The 18,410-nt window shown below is 43.4% G+C and overlaps 1 protein-coding gene across 10 annotated transcripts in view; it reads left to right on the top strand.

The window, feature by feature from the left end:
* The window catches only part of TANC2 (tetratricopeptide repeat, ankyrin repeat and coiled-coil containing 2), a 497,877-nt gene that overhangs the window by 299,187 nt on the left and 180,280 nt on the right, over positions 1 to 18,410 (top strand). Inside the window, exon 1 of one of the 10 annotated variants that reach the window (XM_077252682.1) lies at positions 16,264 to 16,367. The exons of the other annotated variants lie outside the window; for them this stretch is intronic. The gene's annotated coding sequence lies outside the window, so the exon portion shown is untranslated. Of the gene's footprint in view, positions 1 to 16,263; positions 16,368 to 18,410 lie in introns of those variants that run through there. 10 annotated transcript variants of the gene reach the window in all.

Here is an 18,410-nt window from a genome sequence, read left to right as displayed (position 1 = left end):
GCAAAAATTATTTTCAGCCTTAAATACATAAATTTAAAGAGGCTGTCCACTACGTTATCATTGAGGACCTATCCTTAGGATACGTCATCAATTCTCATTGGTTGGGGTCCGATACCTGGCACCTCTGCCAATCAACTGTTCTTGGTATCTAGATCCAACAGACAAATGATGATCAGAAGGCAATAATATCAATATAAAAACCATAATTTTATTAATATAAATTCATTTAAAACATACTGCCAATACTTAGGGAGATGAAACAAACGACATATATCACACCATCACCAATGTTGACGCACAGCGTCATGTGACAGACCGCATCCTACTAACCGAGGTATTGTTACAGGGCAATATTCAAATAAGATACCACGGTGTATTGTAGTTATAAATGCATACTTTTGCCCTATAAACCACCACTCTTAACAATTGTATCGCATAGTCCCCATCCAGCCCACATGAGGCCTATATACAATGGGATGTCATAATTACCCTCCGTGAGTAGCGTCTAAGTTTCTGTCGCCACCGGACCGCGTGCGTCAGCCCCGACGCGCGTTTCGGACTCCTACTTTATCAGTAGCACTGGACAGTGTTCCGCTAAATTATCGCACCGGAAGAACAAGCCTTAAGGCCTCTATACATATAAGACGAACGTCAGCCGAACCCACTTGTCGTGAAAGAAAAGGAACCAGTATGTCTGATTTTGGACCTTTGATCCCGGTGTTCTCCATGAGATAAGCCTCCATCAGTGGTGAGTGGAGTCTGGTAACTGGAGCGACCAGCCAGGCCGAGCTTTCCTGCGCATGGGGAAATCGAGAGAGCTACTAATTTATGCACTGATAATAATTTGTATGTATTTGTTTTGAAGCTGGATTACCCCTTTTAATTCAGATGTGAAAGCACATTGTATTGCAATAAAGCTACATGTAGTGTGAACACAGCCATGAATGTATGCAGTAGTGGACTGAGACTGACCTTGTGATTGGGTATGCTGGTACAAAACTGATGTTAAAATGTCCTGGTACGTAGTTCTGGTGAAGTTATAGACGCCCTCCTTACTTAATTAGAAGTCTCCGGGATGGGGGAAGAATGTGTGAAAACACTTGGAATTAGTTTCTTGTGACACACTGGTGTGAATCAGGGGGAGGTTAGGTGTCTGTGCTGCAGTTATCTTCACCTTGGAAAACACAGATATGAAGGTGTCTGCAAAGGTTTTAAAGGACATGTTCCCTAAAATAATAGCAAAGAAAGCATAGTGAGTAGAGACCATCTCCAGGTTCCCTCAGGCATGGTCAGACAACTGTGACAATAAAAATAAAAAAACTCCGAACACAGAAACTAGTAAAATAGGCGAGAACAGAGACTAATTGTTCTGTGCTGTACTGCTGGAGACTAGATAGGCAGGATGGTCAACAAAAGCAGCAATGAATGTATCAAGTTCTGCTTGGATGTGGGAACGAGTGATACATAACTAGTCTGAGTGACCGCAGATCTGTAGGTTGTCAAGAAGAACTGTCCCGTTTTCCTTCTATTTTGGAACACGTGAACCACTTTTCAGCAGCTGATTCAATTGATAAATCCAATGTTCATTTTCTCCTCGGTGAAGATCGCAACTGAAACAAATCAGTCTTTGCCTAAAACAAATTGACGTTTTCTGGCCTTTAATTAAGTGAAAGTCTTTGTTGTAACGAGATTGAACAGAAGTTTGAAATCAAAGACGCCTCACTGTTTTATTGCCTGCAGCGCTATCGATCCTCCCGACGGCCCTGCGGCTGTAATTATGCAGAATCTCTGTTCTAATGATTTAAAAATAAGTTATTTCTAGAGCACGGGTTCTAGGCGGTCCTGGCTGACCTGCCTGTGCAGATCTTGGTACAGGCTACAGATCTTAATCCACAATCTATGTATGATGTGCCATCCATCTCCGCTCTACAGATTGACATTTTGGGTGTGAAAAAGCTCTCCTGCTCTGATGGGTCTGAACTGTGCCAGGAGATGATCTGTCAATTTATCGTATCAGTTGTCAATTGATAATGTTTTAGGAATCTGCAAAGAGAAAAAAGAGCTTCTGTCCATATAACAATAGAGGAATATCACAGTGTTCCCATTGGTAAGTCAGAGTAGGCTACAGTAGGGTCTGACTGCTCTGGTCTGTACTGCCGGAGACAAGATAGGCTGGATCGTTAGCAAAAGCAGAAAATTATAGGGGGTGGACTTGGTAGTAATCCCCCAGAGCCTGTCCCAATAACCCTATTTATTTTTATTGTACAAAATCCATTTATTGTCCATACAGACCTCACAATAGGGGATTTCTATGCTTCTGATATGGCAACACATGAAATTACACAAAATAATAAATATAGGCTTCCTTCCAGTTGGGTTATTTTGGGCAAATATTCTTTGAGGATGTGCTGCTGCCTATAGGCTTGCTGCATGGGAGCAGAGTGATCCTTCTGTCCTCATACAATGCATTTCAGCTCTTGTTGTATAGTTGATTGACACTTGTTATGGTCAGAAATCTGCCTGTGTAACCAGACTTTACCGACCTTTGCCCATGCGTATGCAGAGCTGAGTATGCATGTGTACTTGATGTAAAGAGGGGAATTAGCTCCTACCAGATACCTCTGTCTCTCACTAATTCCCCATGATCAAAAAAGATTGACCATGTTAAAAACCAACATGTCTAACCCTTTTTCTTCTGGAGAATGTATGTGAACCCACCCCATACACATTACATGCTAGGCTGGACTCTAAGGGTATGTGCACACGTTGCGGATTTGCCTGCGGATCTGGAGCGAATTGGCCGCTGTGGATTCGCAGCAGTTTCCCATCAGGTTTACAGTACCATGTAAACCTATGGGAAACCAAATCCGCTGTGCCCATGCTGCTTAAAAATACCGCGCGGAAGCGCTTCGTTGTATTTTCCGCAGCATGTCAATTCTTTGGCGGATTCCGCAGCGTTTTACACCTGCTCCTCAATAGGAATCCACAGGTGAAATCCGCACGAAAAACGCAGGAAAAACGCAGTGCGTTTTAACCTGTGTATTTTTCAAAAACTGTGTGGAAAAATCCACACACGAATCCGCAACGTGGGCACATAGCCTTTGGGTATGTGCAGACGTTCAGTATTAGGTAGCACTTTGGACGCAGCACATGTCCGCTGCGTCCAAAGCGCTGCCGACTTTTGAACATAGGTGATTCCGCATGTGTTCATTGAACCGTGCGGAATCGCCACACCCAATACATTGTATGGGTGAGATTTATCTTGCGGAGACAGGAATGAGTATGTAGCATGGATTTATGTCTTTTTACGTCAATTAAGGAATTTGCCCCTCCGACCATGTGGGGTCATCACAACACAGAACCAGACCCCAATCAGAAGACAATAAAACTTTCACACTCCTTATCTATGAACTGTTCCAATATTTATGGACACAACTGTTTATCCCTCTCCCATAATGATAGTTCATCTCTGTTGTCTTATCTATTGCATTATTCCTGTGTCCCATTGTGCCTAAACATCTGACTCTTCAGATTTTGTATCATTCTATGTCTGATGAGGAGAAATGAGCAGTCTCGAAAGCCTGCAATTTGTTACCATCTTTTCAGTTAGCCATTAAAAGGTATCAACCACTGAGGACTCAAATATTTTTCTATCTACTGGCTAACATGGTACCGTACAAAGATATATATCTTCCCTTTCCCATACACAGTAAGGCCATGTGCACACGTTAAGTATTTTTCGCGTTTTTTTCGCGTTTTTCGCTATAAAAACGTGATAAAAACGCGAAAAAAACGCTTACATATGCCTCCCATTATTTTAAGTGTATTCCGCATTTTTTGTGCAAATGTAGCCTTTTTTTTCCGCGGAAAAATCGCATCGCGGAAAAAAAAGCAACATGTTCATTAAAATGCGGAATTGCAGGGGATTCCGCACACCTAGGGGTCCATTGATCTGCTTACTTCCCGCACGGGGCTGTGCACACCATGCGGGAAGTAAGCAGATCATGTGCGGTTGGTACCCAGGGTGGAGGAGAGGAGACTCTCCTCCACGCACTGGGCACCATATAATTGGTAAAAAAATAAGAATTAAAATAAAAAATAGTCCTATACTCACCCTCGATGTCTTCCCGCCTCCACTGCATGCTGTCGCTTCGGTTCCTGTAGCTGATGTGCGGTGAAGGACCTCGCCGATGACGTCACTGTCCTGTGATTGGTCGTGAGCGGTCATGTGACCGCTCACGTGACCGTGACGTCACGGAAGGTCCTGTGCGCACAGACCAGCTATAGCAAGAGGAACGGACGCCGGTGAGGAGATGTCTGGGTGAGTATAAGCATTTTTTTTATTTTTTTTATTATTTTTAAACATTCTATCTTTTACTATAGATGCTGCATAAGCTGCATCTATAGTAAAAAGTTGGTCACACTTGTCAAACAGTTTGTTTGACAAGTGTGACCAACCTGTCAGTCAGTTTTCCAAGCGATGCTACAGATCGCTTGGAAAACTTTAGCATTCTGCAAGCTAATTACACTTGCAGAATGCTAAAAAACCGCGAAAAAAACGGAAAAAAAACGCAAAAAAAAAAATGCGGATTTCTTGCAGAAAATTTCCGGTTTTCTTCAGGAAATTTCTGCAAGAAATCCTGAACGTGTGCACATACCCTAATGCTTGACTCAGCTGAGCGCTTCTGTGTTCTCTACGAGAAAGCCCCTGGTAGACTCCTCTGGTGGAAGCTTATCTTCTGGAGAACAAAAGGATCAGACATTGAAATTGAACATGCCAGATGTTCTCTTCCCCAGAAATTATCTGTCTGGAGTGTAGTCAGGCCGCCATATGCATTAGACTACTGGTTAATATTTAGTTAAATGTATAACAGATCGTGCAATTTTTCACATCGGCCACTAGGGCCTTTTTAAACTCAAGTAAATGGATGCAGAAATTTCTGCTCCGTTTCTGCATCTCTTAGCAGGAAAAACGCAGCTGCAAAAACGCACTTTTTTTAATATGTTTTTGCACTGCTTTTTTTTTTGTGTGGTCAATGATGAAAATGTTGGCAAAGACGCACAGAGAATTAACATGCTGTAGATTTTCTGCACCAAATAATAATAATAATAATTTTATTTCTATAGCGCCAACATATTCCGCAGCACTTTACATTTTAGAGGGGACTTGTACTGACAATAAACATCTGCCAGTCAAAAATACTCAAGCATGTGTATGACACTTTAGCTTTCTCATTCACTTTGCTGGCATCAGGATTGCTTCAGGTTTTGCTAGCAAATATGCATGGCAAATACACACCAAAAATGTGCCAAATCTGCAACGTTTGCACAAGCCCTTAACTTCCTGTTGTTTCAGGAAGGTCACATGCACATTACCAGCAATGACCGGCTCTATCTTTTGTATTGAAGCATCTAATGAGCGAGTGCAAAGGTCATTGTGAAGGGAAGGGGGAGCAAGGGGAACTGTGACATTGCATCACCTGTTTGATTGCTGGTGGATCTTGAGTTATCAGTTGTTTAAAGAGGAGTTACCTGCCATTGTAATCCTGCCCCTGCGGATAAGGAATCTGCTGAAAACTTTTCCTGAAAGGACAGGAAGTATGAGGTTAAAATCGCCCCAGTGGTTAGTGTGAGCATTGCAAAATTATTTTTTTTCGTAAAGCTGTTGATAGTACCGTATATACTCGAGTATAAGCCGAGTCACGGTCGGCGGGTGAGGGGGAGAGGGCGCTGAGGCATACTTACCTGCTTCCGGGGCTCCTGGCGCTCCCCCTGCCCGTCCCACGGTCTTCGGTGCCGCAGCTCTTCCCCTGTTCAGCGGTCACATGGGACCGCTCATTAGAGAAATGAATAGGCTGCTCCACCTCCCATAGGGGCGGAGCCGCATAATTCATTTCTCTAATCAGCGGTGCCGGTGACCGCTGACAGAGGAAGAGGCTGCGGCACCGAAGACCAGCTGTCCGGGGGAAGGAGCGGGACGCCGGGAGCAGGTAAGTATCGCATATTTACCTTCCCTCGTTCCACCCGCCGGGCGCCGCTCTGTCTTCGCGTCCTCTTGTTCTGACTGTTCAGGTCAGAGGACGCGATGACGCATATAGTGTGCGTGCCGCCCTCTGCCTGATCAGTCAGTGCGGAGAGACGCCGGGACGGGACGCTGAGGAGCTACAAGCAAGAGAGGTGAGTATGTGTTTTGTTTTTTTTATTGCAGCAGCAGCAGCAATGGCACAGATTTATGTGGACTATCTATGGGGCAACGGTGCAGAGCATTGTATATGGGGCACAGCTTTATGTGGAGCATCTATGGGGCAACGGTGCAGAGCACTACATATAAGGCACAGCTTTATGTGGAGCATCTATGGGGCAACGGTGCAGAGCACTATATATGGCACAGATTTATGTGGAGCATCTATGGGGCCATAATCAAAGGTCAAAGGTGCAGAGCATTATATATGGCACAGCTATCTATGGGGCCATAATCAAAGGTGCAGAGGTAATATATAGCACAGCTATCTATGGGGCCATAATCAAAGGTGCAGAGCATTGTATATGGCACAGCTATCTATGGGGCCATAATCAAAGGTGCAGAGCATTGTATATGGCACAGCTTTCTATGGAGCATCTATGGGGCCATAATGAACGGTGCAGAGCATTATATGTGGCACAGCTTTATATGGAGCATCTATGGGGCCATAATGAACGGTATGGAGCATCTATTTTTAATTTTGAAATTCACCGGTAGCTGCTGCATTTTCCACCCTAGGCTTATACTCGAGTCAATAAGTTTTCCCAGTTTTTTGTGGCAAAATTAGGGGGGTCGGCTTATACTCGGGTCGGCTTATACTGGAGTATATACGGTAATAAAAAAAAAATTAAGATAAAGATCCGATTTAAAGAATGGCTCATTTTCTGATGACACATTCTCTTTAGGTTGCGGTAGAACACCTGTGTTGGGTGATTAGATATACCGCCTCCTAGAAATTCTTCATATGTAATTATAGATTTTCCATGACAGTTCCTTCTTGGGTTGAGAATACCTTGTCTTCTCACGTACCAGATATAATGAAGTCCAGTAGTGGCTTGTACTGTTGCCTTGCAGCACTGGGTATGGCCTGAGTGTGAATCCAACCATTGAGATGTCCGCATGGAATTCGTATGTTCCCCCCCTATTCCCTCTGGGTATCTCAGCCCCTCAGAACACGCTCAAACATTGACATGCAAATTCTCAGGTTACTTAATTGACTTAGTATGAAATTGACCCTTGGCCTTGTGTACACTTCTACACTTCAGGTAGGAAAATTAGATTACGGGCTCCTCGGGGGCAAAGAAATGAAATCAATGTTTTCTCTGTAGAATGCTGTGGAAATTATTGGCGCAATGTAAATATTTTCTAATATAATACTAAGGAGCGTAGCGTGTAAAGAAGACCTGAGACGAGTTGGCTCTTTGGGAGGGGGAGGTTCATTGAGCTCTGTCCAGGTCCCTTCTCGTGATTCATGACCGTTATGTGCTTAGGAATGTTTTAATCTTTCCCACGTACAATATTGTTGGCCTGGTCTTTTTATAGTCTGTTTTATGTCCCGTGATGCTGACTTGTCCACAGTGATACCTGCTTGAAGACCGTAAGCTGCTTGTGAAATGATTGTGCTGCTCATCTATGGCATTTAAGGAGAATTTCCAACAATTTATTTAGGAAGTATCTCAAAATACATGAAGTTTACCAAAATACTTGTTCTCTTTTGTTAATATGCCCCTGCCTGTGTGTGAGTGTAAGTTGAATGATTGCTCAGTCCTAAAATAAAGCCGCATTAGCTAAAAACAAATTAGGCAAGCAGAATTATTAGTATTATTTTTTTTTTACTAATACAACTAATTAGTGTTCATATATATTATCATGAACTTTTTGGCAGCCTAAAGACCCCTGTGGGTCAAACCTATGGATATTGATGGGTTCGGCTGACAGTCTCATGTGTATGAGGAACCCCCTGACTCTTCCTTGACAGATGTTGTCCAGCAGTAGAAGGATCCAGTATATCTGATTTTGGACTACCGATTCATTTGTTGTCTATGAGATAAACCGCCGCTCGAATAGTCTGACAGCTCACTTGCAGAGCACGCAGGAATGATTGGCCAGCTGAAGAGTTTCGGTTTATCTGAGGGAGATGGCTAAACTATGATTCGCTGAAAAGCTTTTGAAATTTTATGAGGGGGTTAAGTGTAGTTCCTCATCTCTGTACTGGCCACACACTTTAGGTTATGTTCACATGGCCAATTTAGAGATGAGGACCTAAACTTAACCCCTAATACATTTTAGATTTTGACCGAGTCATCGATTAAGTTGGTCAATTGCGCCTGCGTTCTCTGTAAGTGAGCTGTTTGCAGGCTATTCTGATGGCAGCTGATCTCTTAGAGAACAAAGGGATAAGTCGTCCAAAAGTAGACATACTAGATCCTTTTACCAGCAGACATCATCTTATGGCCATGTTCACACATTCAGTATTTGGTCAGTATTTTACTTCAGTATCTGTAAGCCAAAACCAGTAGATTCCCCCCAGAAAGTCATTTTTTTCTCTACTCTCTCGGATAACACAAGGATTGGCCATTGAAACTCAACAGGCCTGGTCATTCTCTCTTCCAACATCATCTGTTATTATTATTATTATTATTATTATTATTAATAAACATTTTTATTGCTCCATTTATTCCATGGCGCTTTACATGTGAAAAGGGGCCAAATATAGACAAATACATTAAACATGAGCAAAAAGCAAGGCACTAACAGGTATAGAAGGAGGGAGGACCCTGCCCGCGCGGGCTCACAGTCTGCAGGGGTTGGGTGAGGATACAAAAGGAGAGGGTAGAGCTGGTTGTGTGGTGGTTCAGTAGGTTGAGGATCACTGCAGGCTGTAGGCTTGTCGGAAGAGGTGAGTCTTCAAGTTCTTTTTGAAGGTTTCTATGGTAGGCGAGAGTCTGATGTGTTGTGGTAGAGAGTTCCAGAGTATGGGGGAAGCACGGGAGAAGTAATGGATGCGGTTGTGGGACGAAGAGATGAGAGGGGAGTAGAGAAGGAGATCTTGAGAGGATCGGAGGATGTATGGAGGAGACAGGTTGTGGATGGCTTTATATGTCATAGTAAGGGTTTTGAACTGGAGTCTCTGGGAGATAGGAAGCCAGTAAAGGGCTTGGCATAGGGGAGAATAGCGGGGAGACAGGTAGATTAGTCAGGCAGCAGAGTGTAGGATGGATTGAAGTGGTGCCAGAGTTCTAGAGGGGAGGCCAGAGAGTAGGAGGTTGCAGTAGTCAAGGTGGGAGATAAGGGCGTGCACTAGTGTTTTTGTGGTGTCATGGTCAAGGAATGCTCGGATTCGGGAAATATTTTTGAGTTTGAGACGGCAGGAGGAGGCAAGGGCTTGGATATGTGGCTTGAAAGAGAGGGCAGAGTCGAGGATCACCCCGAGGCATCGGGGGTGTGGGACTGGGGAAAGTGAGCAGCCATTGACATTGATGAATAGGTCTGGTGGAGGGGTAGAGTGAGATGGGGGAAAGATGATGAATTCTGTTTTGTCCATGTTTAGTTTTAGAAAGCAAGCAGAACAGAGGGCCGAGATAGCAGACAGACAGTGTGGGATTTTGGTAAGGAGGTGAGGTCAGGTCCAGATAGGTAGATCTGCGTGTCATTGGCATAGAGATGATACTGCATACCGTGGGATTCTATGAGCTGTCCGAGGCCGAAGGTGTAGATGGAGAAGAGTAGGGGTCCTAGAACAGAGCCTTGAGGAACACCGACAGACAGGGGGTGAGATAAGGAGGTGGTGTGGGAGAGGGAGACACTGAATGTTCAGTCTGTTAGATATGACGAGATCAGGATAGGGCCAAGTCTGTGATGCCAAGATATGAGAGGATCTGTATCAGAAGGGAGTGGTCCACGGTGTCAAAGGCAGGAGACAGGTCCAGGAGAAGGAGGACAGAGTAGTGTCACTTGCTCTTGGCGGTTAGTAGGTCATTGGTGACTTTAGTAAGGGCAGTTTCAGTTGAGTGGTTGGGTCAGAAGCCAGATTGTAACCGGTCAAAGAGGGAGCAGGAGGAGAGGTGGGAGGACAGTCCAAGATGGACATGTTGTTCCAGTAGTTTTGAGTCATAAGGGAGAAGAGATATCGGGCGATAGCTGGACACAGAGGATGGGTCGAGGGAGGGCTTTTTGAGGATTGGTGTGATCTTGGCATGTTTGAAGGATGAGGGGAAGATACCTTTTGTGAGTGAGAGGTTGAAGAGGTTTGTTAGGGTTGGGATGAAGACCGTGGCAAGGTTAAGGATGAGGTGGGATGGGAGCAGGTCAAGCGTGCAAGTGGTGAGATGTGAAAGGGATTCTTGCGCCAGACTTTTGCCACCTAATTTGAGAGCTGCGTAATGTAAAGACAAATACAGTTCTGATAAAAATCACTGTTTTATCAGCAGGAGATTATCACTATATGATTAGTAAACCGCTACCATGTAGTCCTCCATATTCGTGAGCTCTCAAACAGCCTAAGCCTAGTAAATGACACATCGCTGAAATCGAGGTCTGTGCCCCTACATTTTGCTGCTCTAAGATGGAGAGGCAAATATCTGGTGACAGATTGGTTTTGGCTTTTCCACAATTGAGTTTCAAAGCAATCAGTGAGAAGAATTGACATTGTGAAAGTTCCGCACCGCAGGTGAATTTCTGTGAAGAACATTTCCACAGCTGGTGTTTTATTCCACCACAGAAAATCCACAGCCGTTCCGGTGCGAGTGGCAGTACCTTTATACTATAGAAACAATCTATTTCTTCATGCTGAGGTTCTCTGCTTTCTTCTAGAAGTCACAAGACTCCGTTGGTTCCTATTTTTGCGTTATTCTCCGTCCCCTTTAGGATCTTTGCGATGGTCAATTATAATATTTTTAGCAAAGCAGAAGGGGTTTTTTTTTCGGCTGCTGTTTACTTCCCCTCAGGTGCCATGTGGGTTACTGAGAAGATCTGATTAGTCCTACCAGTTGGCTATGTGTGTGTGTGAGAGTTGGCGCATGTTTTCATGCCCTGTGTTTCCCTTCTGCTGCCCACGGGCATTTCCCATAATTCCTTTTGCATGATGAGACGAGGTTATGCAATGTACCCGCTCAGGGTTCAAATATACAGCTGTTTGCACACCAATTAGTTCATATTTTTCCCGAATCTTTTGCATGCCCTGCTGGAGATCACATTAGGCCATTATTAATGAGGAGAAATGCTTTTTTTAATGAATGAATGGGAGCTTATTTAATGCGTTAAACTGATCGGAAGAAACCTTTTCTGTGCACAAATGTAATTATTTTAGGATAGTGGGTTTAACGCAATGATGACCACGGCCAGAAGCCTTTCTAATTAATTGCATTGACTTTACTGAGTGGGATAGTGCACAATGCCAGGCTGAGAGCGGTAAAGCACTCACCTAGGCACAATAGTAAGTGCATCACTCACAAAATAGATCATGGTAGACCTGGTTATCCTGTAATTTTATGAAAACTATTGAGGTTTAATGAGAAGAATGGGCTAATAGTCATTGTTTGGTCATTGTCATTTGCTGTATGTTGGAGCACAGAAAAAAAAATTTGAAAAAATCCATTAGGAAATGTCTAGGATCTATGTTTTCACTTCAGCTGCATTGTGGTTTGGAGGCTGAGAGTCTAAATTGTAAATTACTGCTTTGTTTTTCCCGTTTGCTTTACATTGCATCTCTCCTTTGCCATGTGATGTTTAAAAGGGAGGCTGTCACCATGAGTTAGGGACAGAGACCCCGATTCCTGTGATATATCGCTTAGTTTACTGGGTGCAGCAGTTTGGATAGTCGGGGTTTCCCTCCTGCAGACCTAGCATAGCTCAGTTGTTGAGCTTGATAACTTCACCCACACCACAGCTTTTTTTGTACATTGTATAGTAGTAGAGAGCTGCTAATCAGTAGAGGTGGAGGGAGGAATGATTGGACTAGGAGGCACAAGGCCAGTTGACCTGCAGTGATAATCTCCCTCTGATAAAACACTGATTGTATTGAAACCTCAAAACACAGCCCGGTAACTGACACATCTCTGTAATCTGTGTCTCTGCTCCTACATTATGGTATTCTCAGATTACCTGCTGACAGGTTACCTTTAAGCACAAGAAGACGGTGAATTTATGCTGATTTCTATTACAGGGAAAAAATGGTTCAATCAACCAACATAACAATATGGTGGCACTTTTTTTATACCACTCATAGAATATATACTATGTATAATAGGCAAGTGTTCACAACTAGTGATGAGCGAGCGTGCTCGGATAAGGTGTTACCCGAGCATGCTCGTGTTCTAATCGAGTATCTTAGGCTTGCTCGAGTCGCCGCGGCTCGGGGAATCGCTGGGGGGGGGGGGGGGGGGCATTGCCATCAGTTGACCGATCATGTAATTTCTTCCCCCTTAACAGAATGGTCCACTTATATCTGCAATTTACTAAGACTCTAACGCGTAAAATCCCAAAGCTCCAGTTTGCCAATCTCTGAAGATCCTCCTCACTTCTGAATGCCTTCATTGTAGAAATCAATGGCGGTCTCAGCTACTTGGTCGCTGCCGATAAATAAACTTGTGACTTGTCAATGATTTATATTATTTAGATGATAGGTGCCCTTTAAATTGTGCTAATCTTCTAGATGTTCCCTGTGTATACAGACAAGTCAGTGCATGTGCATTACTGAAGCCCAGAAAGATTACATCATAGAATTGTCAAAATTGATTTTGTGTCATCGAGCTTGTTTTCTCTTAGTAAAATGGGGATTAGGTAGGGATTTTTTTTTTTTTTTAAAGAGGATTCTCAGCTGAAATCTTAAAAGAAATCAGAGCTTAGAAGATGACCTCACTTTACACAAGACTCTGTTATTGATGACTTGGCTTGAACAGTCCTGTGAGTTTGCTACTGATGGCATCTGGCCATCCATTCTTCGAGGCTCATCCGGCTTCCAGCAGCAGTGAGCAGCCGGTTGGGATAATTTTTATACATCTTGGCTGGAAGCGATGTCTCTGGCTCGCCATGTCCTTTGTGAGATCAGTTGGCACAAACTCCTACAATCAGGACAGAGTATACTAGAAGTTGAGTACTTCATTCCTCCGTATTGTGATGGTACAGAATCACTGCCTCGGCCAGTAATGACTTATGGCTTTCCAGCAAGTCCTATGGTGGCCCTCAAGACTGTAGCCCATACATCCCCTGAGAGTTGAGATTTTATTTAAAGAAGTAGGAAATATGTAACGCTAACAAATATACATATTTAGGGAACGGTCAAGCCAACACGCTACCGTGTTATGCCCAATGCGTAGGCTGCACATGACAGTGGAGGTCTCGTTCTGATGTTTCCATATCCCTGATTTAAGCATTATCAGGTCTGTCTGCTGAACTTATAACAATTCAATGGTGCAAATGCATTCAGCATATGGAGCAGCTCACCGCCAAGCTTGAGCTCTGTTCAGTCTTCCGTTTCATCAGGTTTACGTAATATTTGTTGAGCCTGGTCTACTCGTTCCTTGTAATGTACTTGTAATTTTAGCGTTGATCTCCATTAAATATAAAGAGTGAAATCCACAGCAAAATCTTCAGATTTATAGCATAATCTGTGGGGCTCCTGAAATCACTAAAGGCTGAATGCCTTATTAGAACTTAACCTTTTATGCTTCTTTTATTTTAACACATTTATGCTCTAAACCAGGGATGTCAAACTGAAATACACAGAGGGACAAAATTGTATGCAGGGCTCTGCATTGCCATCCATACAGTATAATGGGCCCCCATTGCCTTTCATACATTATAATGGGCTCAACATAGTCCTCCATACAGTATAATGGGCCCTACATTGCCTTCCATACATTAAAATGGCCCCACATAGTCCTCCATACAATGTACTGGCCCTATATAGTCTTCCATACACTATAATAGGTCCGGCATTGCCTTCCATACAGTATACCGGCACACATAGTGCTCCATATAGCGTACTGCGCTCTGCATTGCCTTCAGTACAGTGTAATAACCACACATATCCCTCCATACAGTATAATGGCCCACATAGTCCTCCAGACAGTATAAAGGGCTCATATAGTCCTCCATACATATCATGGCACTACAGAAAATAAATACTCCTCTCCCCAATCACCTACTGCTCTGGGCTCAGCAACGAACGCTCTGAATCTCTGCACTTCTTAGCACGTTAAGCGCATTGTAGTGACGTCATTGTGCCCGCTGTGCTTAGACATCAGAGGCAGAATAATGGGAGAGGTTGCATCAGGTGATGGCTCTCTCTGTCTTTATTTCTTCCAATGGTATCGGCATCCAGGAAGGCGATACTATTGAATGTGCGGTGCCAGGTGGGGGGGATGGAGGAGGTGGTACTGGCGTCACGGGCTAAATACATTCTGTCCAAAATGATCCACCAGTTAAGCAGCGCTCATTTGAAAGCGCCTTTACATGGACAAACAATCATTAAACTGGTTGTCAGTTTCAACAAACTTTTGCCTATAGGATCAGTTAGGGTATGTTCCCACGGGCAGTAAACGCTGCGGGTTGGACGCTGCATACATCCGCAGCGTCCAACCTGCAGCTGCCAGATGTTACAGCATAGTGGATGGGATTTGAAGAAATCCCATGTCCACTATGCGTGCACTGTCACCCGCAGCTTCCCTGCGGAGACAGACATGTGGCGCGTCTTTCCATACCGCAGCATGTCAATTTTCCATACAGTTTGCAGATTGTTGGCAGCGATTAATGCTCATTCTCTGGCGAGTGATCGGAAGTTGCAACCCTCATTATTATGAGCCCATGTAAATACGCATTTTTTAGTTTTTCAGAACTATAAAATTATAGCCGCCATTAACTTCAGATAGCGGTCAGCCTAGCGATGGTTCAGCCAGCAGCTTTCTCATCCGACTGTTCCAATCACAGGTAAACTCGCTCTGCTGAGCGCTCCTATGGTCTCTACGAGAGAGCCACTGCTAGACATTTCTGGAGGCAACTTATTTATTGAAGAGCTAAAGGGTCGTCAATCCAAAATCGACATTCTGGATCCTTATCCACCCCAACATAATTTCTCAAGAGCCATTATACACATTAGACTGTTGGCTGAGCCTGTGGAAACCAACAGGTTCAGACACCATTGGTTAAATGTGTATGAGGCCTCTGGGGTCCATTTAGACAGGCCAATAATAAGGAAACGAGCATTCATAGGAACACTGGTTCACAACTATGGACCTTTCTAAAGAAGAGATAGATCTATTCATTTTTCTTTTATTGTGTGGCAATAAGAATTCATCCTTGTTCTCCTGACAATGATGTATCTTCGATTTGGAGGCTGCCTAAAAAACTGAAGTGGGGGACTGGAAATATGGAAGGCTTGTTTATTCAAGGCTTCTTTGCCTTTGGTACAATGTGACTCTTTAGATGCTGGCATGGATCACGATCACATAAATCATAAAATTCCATGAAAATCAGTACAACTTGATCTTATTTATTCTTTTAAAACAGGCCTAATTCCTGGGCCATGTGAAAAACCGATAATCTTGTCCAGCACTGAATCGGCAAATTTCCGAGCTAAAAAAAAAAAGGCTTTAGTGATCCATTAAAAAGATATGAAAAAACACTGATAAATGATGTAAATTTTACACTGATGTAAAAACTGGAGATCCTGCAAAAAATCCTACACGTTTCGAACCTAGAAATATGTTTGGTTCTTGGCCATGGATAGCGTGGATTTCCACACGTAACATATGTCTAACAATACATAACATGGGTATGGAACATCCGATAGAAATCAAGTACAATAACCGTGAGGAATGTTGCATTGAGACATGCCTATCTTGGCCCAATTAACTAGATACATGACGATCAAGACTTATTAAACACCAATCGGCTATATACTGTACATGTCGATCACTGCTCGTTGTGTGCACGTTATCGAGGTGATATGCTGCTGATAATGATTTTTTTTAATGCCAGCAGAAATTATCATGTTGCTCAATGAGATTTTTAATAATTGATTACACAAAGCGAAAACTGGGCACGTCTTAAATTACTTGGGTCCCTGTAGCATTTCAAGGAGCCCGAGCTGCAGAGGAGATGCTCAAACTGATGGGTTAATGGAAAACCGAAAGTGTCTACACCTCCCCTGTCCCCTCCACCCCCCTGCGGAGGAGGCACACTGTCTGCAGCTGTAAGGCTGGTGCATAGATACCTGTGCGTCTGCTTCTGTGCACACACTGCAGTATGAGGCTGGCACCAAATGTGCTGCTCTGTCTTTCTCCTCCTCCGATGTCCTTCATGAGCCCAGCAGAATGGTGCAGTGCTCCCATCAGTTTGCGCTGAGGTGAGAACCTACTTTTCCTGTATGTGTCCTGTATGTGTCCTGTATGTGTCCTGTATGTGTCCTGCATGTATGAATGGATTTCAGGTGTATTATAACTTGTACTTTACCAGCCGACCTCTGGGAGCTTTCCGGTTTGGAAATGATGATGGTGCAGCCATGAAATTTCCATGTACGTAAAGTCATCTTTTCTCCGGAGAAGGTTCAATGCAGCACGTTGTCATTGCCCTCCGGAATATGGACTTCATTGTCTGTGGGTTGAATGGCGGTCCACACCTAATTCCGGTCATCCCATAACAATTCACCATTAGCTGATGTGCCCCCTTGTTTTTTTTGGTACTCCATGATCCCTCCCTTATGGACGTTGATATTAATGTGTATGAAGAATTTTTAACAGGGATTGGAAAAAGGACGCCTCGTTTCGCTTAGTGATTTGTTCCCTCTGGGGAACCGTTAAGGTGTCTACCATCATGGTCTGAGAATGACTTTTACCTCTGCATACAAAATAGCGCAGACTCTGCACAGTCTGGGTGTCCCCTCGAATTTTGCTGATTCACTAGTCTTTGTATCATTGGTCACCCGTCTGGAGAAAATCTGTCTGCTGCCTCCTTTTTCAGCATGGAACTATTTGCTCTGTAAGTGTTTATCTAGTTAGTGCGGTTAAGGTACAATAACACCAGACCTGGAAAAATGTGTACGGTTTTGCCACAAATTTCAGCTCAGATGGCATTTTTGCAGTGCAGATATGTAAATCAAATGTGTTTTTCATCTGTTAAAATTGCAACTACGTCAAAAACCATTGTGTTAGGCGGTATGAGTCTCACCTCGGTCACACCGTCTGAATAACAACCTATATGGTCTCTGCCATAGTGGAACAGCGGACAACCCAACAGCCCCCTGTTCATATGTCTGAGTAGACATCCAATGGAAGTGATTGATCTGTAAATTGCATTGATTTCCGGTGCACTATTGAGGTTTAAGAACGTTGATGTAACATTTGAAATAATTGTCATTTTTGGGTTAATGGCGCTAGGTCAGCACATGAGTTCTTAGCGCTATCTTCAGAAATCTTGAAAATAAATGAGCAGTCTCTTACCTTATGCAGAATGAAGGGTTATAGTAGGTGTATATCTATGTCAAAACCGCCAATTAAAGGGTTATTCCCAGGTTTTAGAAGTTATCATAAATCCATAGGACCGACTGCTGGGACCCCTACCGATCCCGAGAAATTCCATTCAGATGAGGTATTGGTTGATAGGCTTTGGGATCCACATTTGAATGGAGCGTTGGGCGGACGTGCGCCAGCACTCCTTTAATTTTCTATGGATCTTCCAGAGATAGATGAGTACAGCGCTCAACTTTTTTGGCAATCCAGTAGAGAATGAATGGAGCACAGGTGCTCCATTGCTGCGTTCAGAGCTCTGGATCGGTGGGGATGCCAGCCGCCGGATCTACTATAAGCAGTAACCTATCCCTTCATATTAACAGATAATACATTTTACAGATGGGATCAACCATCACTCACATGAATCGTCACATGATAGTGAGTTCATTTGTTTTGCATTTTGCGCTTAATTTTTGATTTACCTTTGAAAATACCTTCCTCCAGTGTATGTCCTCTGCTCCTGCTGCTAAGTATATGTGCCCTTTTGGGATTATGGGCAAACTGGGTGACCATCCCCATAGAAACTAATATGGCAGCATCTTTTTTTTTTCTTCTTTCCTACATATTATTCTTACTCACTAGATGTAGTCTAGTAGTATAATTTGTTTCATTATAGGTTCAGATGGTGTGGATGTAATGTTCATTATTGATAAATGTCATGTTACATGAAAAATGGCCAGCCTGGTACATACTCCTCTTTTTAGACAAGGGGTTAAGTCACTGGCTTCCTGTGCATTTAAGGGAGAATGTCATCACCTCTCAGATCCCTTCCTAACCACTTCTGCCTTGCCTATTCATCTGATTGTCCTCCATGCAGATGACAATAGTATTTCTGCTTTATATGAGCAGTTATATAGTAGTGTCCTTACAATACAACTGAA

The sequence above is a fragment of the Ranitomeya variabilis genome, chromosome 4, assembly GCF_051348905.1.
Source record: "Ranitomeya variabilis isolate aRanVar5 chromosome 4, aRanVar5.hap1, whole genome shotgun sequence".
Lineage (NCBI taxonomy): Eukaryota > Metazoa > Chordata > Amphibia > Anura > Dendrobatidae > Ranitomeya > Ranitomeya variabilis.
The sequence above is the reverse complement of the archived record's forward strand: the minus strand, read 5'-3'. Positions and strand labels throughout refer to the sequence as shown.